General features: G+C 35.6%; 1 long non-coding RNA gene across 1 annotated transcript; it reads right to left on the bottom strand.

Moving 5' to 3' along the window:
- Positions 1 to 658: 658 nt before the first annotated feature.
- On the bottom strand, positions 659 to 3,498 carry LOC130468933 (uncharacterized). The gene is made up of 3 exons (XR_008929316.1): positions 3,391 to 3,498; positions 3,136 to 3,256; positions 659 to 1,507 (listed from the first exon to the last, which is right to left on the bottom strand). It is a non-coding gene; the product is annotated as an uncharacterized lncRNA (long non-coding RNA).
- Positions 3,499 to 5,030: the final 1,532 nt, after the last annotated feature.

Below are 5,030 nucleotides of genomic sequence, written 5' to 3' on the forward strand. Positions count from 1 at the left end.
AAATCCCGGTAGCTTTAGGATTCGAGTAGCACACAAACACACACGCACGCACAGCAGCCCACGAGGGGCGCCATGCGCGCGCGCAGCCCGCGAGCTCGCAGCCCACTGTCGCAAGCCCACATGCTGCCGTAGCCTTGGCGCGCGCTGGGCCTGCCTTGCGGTGGGCCTGGCGCAGCCTTGGCTGGTGCGTTTGTGGCGCGCTGGCTTGCTGGGCGATGGCCCGGCTTCGTGCTGGGCCTTCGTCTGGCAGGCCTCGTCCGATGCTAATTCGTACGATACGCTTCCGATTAATTTCCCGATTTCGGAATTCATTTCCGATACGAACAATATTCAATATTTTCGATTCCGGAATCAATTTCCGTTTCGAACAAATATTTAATATTTTCGTTTCCGGAATTATTTTCCGATTCCGATAATATTTCCGATTCTGACAATATTTCCGTTTCCGGCAATATTTCCGATTCCGACAATATTTCCATTTCCGATAATGTTTTCCGATACGTACCATGTTTCTGTTTCCGGCAACATCTACGACTTGGATAATATTTATATTTCCGATACGATCCATATTTCCGTTTCCGGCAATATCATCGTTTCCGGAGTATTCATTTCTTGCCTGTGACGATCTCAGCTCCCACTGAAACCAAGATCCGTCGATTCCGAATATCCATAGATGGAGTATTTAATGCCATTAAATACTTGATCCGTTTACGTACTATTTGTGTGACCCTACGGGTTCAGTCAAGAGTAAGCTGTGGATTAATATCATTGATTCCACTTGAACTGAAGCGGCCTCTAGCTAGGCATTCAGCTCACTTGATCTCACTGAATTGTTAACTTGTTAATTAATACTGAACCGCATTTATTAGACTTAACATTGAATGCATACTTGGACCAAGGGCATTATTTCCTTCACCCATAAGCCATAACGATTTCATAAAAATCATGAAGGCCAAAAGGAAGTAGAATTTCGCATCTTCTACTGTGATAGTGTGATACGGCGATAAATTTATTTTATCAGCAATTGTCACATAATTACATTACAGACCAACTTTGATAAACCGATATTTGAATGGAAGGAAACTGCAGAAACAACAGATACTCTAAACTGTCTAAAGTCTAAACTAGGAAACTGGCTAAACCTTGAGGCTTAAGCTGCTGTTTTCCAAGATAATTCCTCTCCAAATTTTGCCAATTAAAAGAAAAATAAATTTCCAGCACTCAAATCATTATGCAAGCATACATCCACAAGAACCGTCCTCCAGTACCAAATTAACACCCTGAAAAACTGACACCCTACGGCCTACACTAAACATCTTAACCACCAAATTGATATGCTTAAGTAGTTAGAACTTAAGCTTTCTGTTAACAGGAAAAAAAACAATGCAAAGATGGAACTTACTAAAATTTAGACTCTTTAACCTTCTTTTGTAATGGTTGTTTGTTTTCTGCATTAGTTCACTCATCAAAATTGCTCTGGGTTGGCAGCAACAAACCTTTACATCACCTAGATGATAAAAAGTTAGAATTAATTGGTGCGAAGTCATCATCTTAAAACAAGTGTATCTGGGAAATGAACAAGCATGATAAGTTACACAAGCATAATCGCAGGCCTCGAAAGTTAAACCCAGATTCATTGCAAAGAGTATTAGGTAAAATGAACAGGCATGGGAAGCTAACAAGCATAATTTATTATGCCTGGGAAGCTAGAGGAATTAAATATTATGTATCGAATAATCATATGATATCTGGAGCATATATTGAGATCAGTTAAAATATTGAGGACGCATAGTATACACCATGGAATGTGTTTAATTATACATAGAAGAGTATTTCTAGAAAGCACCTATAAGGTATGTGTGCACTAAGTACATGCTTAAAATTTAAATAGTTTGTGGTATCTCCTTGAAATTACCGGAGAAAACAAAATGTAAAGTGACCAATATTCCACTTAGGAGCAGAGAGAAAATAAAGGAAATTTCTATGTTTCAAACCATGATCTAGACTTACAGAAATACTAGCAAGTAGATGATATGATACCTAACAAATATACAAATTATGCTCACATTTTGTGACCATCAAGCAAACCAAAGAAATTTTCTTCACAAAGGACAGGAAAAAAAGAGAGATTGCAATTGATACACATGAAGTATACAACTCTTTGCTAATCAATTGAGTACATTTATAAAACTGCCTACAATTGAAATATTAGGAAAATAATAACAAAGAATTAAACATTGCAGCTATAGGTAAAGAGAACTAGCAACATAATACCTCAGACGGAGTCTGGAACTTGCCTATGCAAACTTGTTTTCTAGATTAGCCTCTTCCACTACACTAGCAACAATTTTAAACAGGAAAAGGCGAAGGACAGTGAAAATGAGAGTTTTTTATAGTTTAAACAGGAATGTACTATAGTAAATAAACGTACTCTCATCTCTCTGAACAACTTGTAAGATATAAAGTTCATACTTTTATTGAACCTTCAAAATCTATAAAAATCGATTAAGCTTAAAAATAAATCTAAGCAGAAATTTGGGCACTCTCACTAAACATAAGGACATGCATAGACTACGATTAAGAGGCTTAAAAGCTTTCTTGTTTCTATTTATGTAATAATGATCACTATTTTGGCCTTGAGTATTTTGTAATAAAGTACACATAGAAATATTCAATCCGCATATAAAAACCCAAATTGTTTCATCAATTAATGAACTATTAATGAAGGGAAACAAATCAATTCTCAAAATGGCGCAAAGAAGAGAAACAAGTATCTATTACTCATAGTCTCGTACCAATAAGTTCTAGTGCACATTTCATAGTTTCATAATCCAAAATATCCACCTGGTAAACCAAATAATGAGCAGGAATTTAACCAAATATCAAAGCAAACTCAAAATTACACAAATCTAAATAAGTCATAGAAAATGGGGGGAAACGATAACTAAACCAAAGAAACAACTGATTTACAACTACATCTACTAACCAGCAACAAAGTAGAATTAAACGAATTTGGCAGCAATCCCCCATTTGACGAGAATAAAGCTGCAAATGAAGAGCTAATACTACAACATAATTCAATTTCGCATTTTGAAAAATTGTAGAAAAATTCTTCTAAAAAAAAAGAACCCTTACCATATCCACAAGTGTGATGTTGAATTCAAAAATTTCCTTTCCATTTATGTGGAATGCAATTGACAGAAAAATTTATTCTCCGAACAAATCAAAAGAAAACCCTAGAAACAAATAACAAGATCTGAACAAACAAAAAAAAAAATTGTATGAGGAAACCCTAGAAACTAATAACAAGATCTGGACAAAAAAATAAAAATAAAAACGTATGAGGAAACCCTAGAAATCAAGAACAAGAGAGGATAGAAAATTTATTACCTTTTCGAGTTCTTCATCGAGCTTTTCATCTTAGAATTTCTCAATTGTGAGGCATGAGAGAGAGAACGGTGAGGCAAGAGAGAGAGTAATTTTTGGTGAAACTATAGGAGTTTGTGAGGGTTGGGAGTTGTGGAATGGTCCTCGTATTATATTGGACTAAAAATGAATACACGTGCAAGGCACGTGTACTCTCGACGCTGAATATTGTCTACAAAATCCTCGACGCCGAAAGTCGTCCAAGAAAAGCGGGAATTGATTTTCCACCCAGCACTTACACGCTGGCGCCGAGCAACAGCGTCCAGAAACTATTAGTTTTGTAGTAGTGAGCCCCTTTGGAATTGAACCCTGAGGATTATGTTACTCTTTTTACCTCCTCTTCTTCCATACCACTACAGTGTACAGCTGATTTGGAGAAGTTAGCATGAAGCCTTGTAATATTTGAGAAGGTCAACGAACCATGCAACATCAGTTGAATGGACGAAGATTCCCTTTACAGAAAGTAAGTACATAATCTTCAAAGCAAACATGATTTAACTTTGGATTTTTGCATCTTGTATGAAAATAAGTTCCAATATAGTCCATCATCCTCGATAAGTACTCCATACAGATCGAGTATAAATAAGAGAGGAGACAAAAGGTTCCCTTGTCTCAAAATTCTTTTTGTGGCAAAAAAAACCATGAGGAGTCCGTTCACCATTAAGGAGAAACGAGGACTTGAGATGAAAACCATGAAAATCCATGAAAACTTTAGAGAAAACCTATTGAGCTGTCAACATTTCTTCTACAAAGTCTCACTCAACCGTATCTTAAGATTTTTGAATAGTCCTCCCGCTAACAAAAGGCCAAAAGCTCCCTGGTTTTGAGAGACCAACAAAGGCAGAACAAGTTTAAATTGTTTGCAGACCATCTTAGTAATGCATTTAAAAATGACATTATGAGATATGTATGTAATAATCAACGTACTATGTACTGAGAAAGAACATTTAACCTTTGGAACTAAGGTGACTGAAGTTTCATTTATCTCATTGGAAGTTATTGGGAAGAATTTGAAGGATGATATGAAGTTGTGAATCTCACAAGGTTATATCTTGTTTTTATGGAAAAAATGGGGGAACACTAATGAAAGTCATTTATGTCGGCCTCGTAATGGAATTGCTAACTTTTTTCGTTCAGTTGTGGTAACTTTCAAAACTTTTGTAAAAGAAAAGGTGGTAATTTAAAAAAACAAATAAATTATAAGATGGTAATTGTCAAAGATGGAATTTTATAAGATAGTAATTTTCAAAAATCCAAATAAATAAAATGACATGTTTTTATCCGATAAAAATATTTGTCAAGAGAGCGTCTTGTAAAATAGACTTTAGAATAAGTATCTTAAGTACCATTTAATTACCTCTTTCGCGTGAGATGTCATGTGAGATATACCTAGTAAAGTTAACCCCGAAATTTCGAATCAATGTTCATAATCCAACCTAAGGTAGTATCTTACAACATAAATTCTTGTAAGGCCGGTAGTTAATTACAACATGATTTTATAACGTAGTTTCTCTCAATTACACAGTTTTATGAGGTACTTTTTGACAAATTTGTTTAATTTTATTGAAACTAACAACAATAAAAAAAAAACCTAAATTAAAGAA

Source organism: Spinacia oleracea, chromosome 3 (assembly GCF_020520425.1).
Source record: "Spinacia oleracea cultivar Varoflay chromosome 3, BTI_SOV_V1, whole genome shotgun sequence".
NCBI classification, from domain to species: Eukaryota; Viridiplantae; Streptophyta; class Magnoliopsida; order Caryophyllales; family Amaranthaceae; genus Spinacia; species Spinacia oleracea.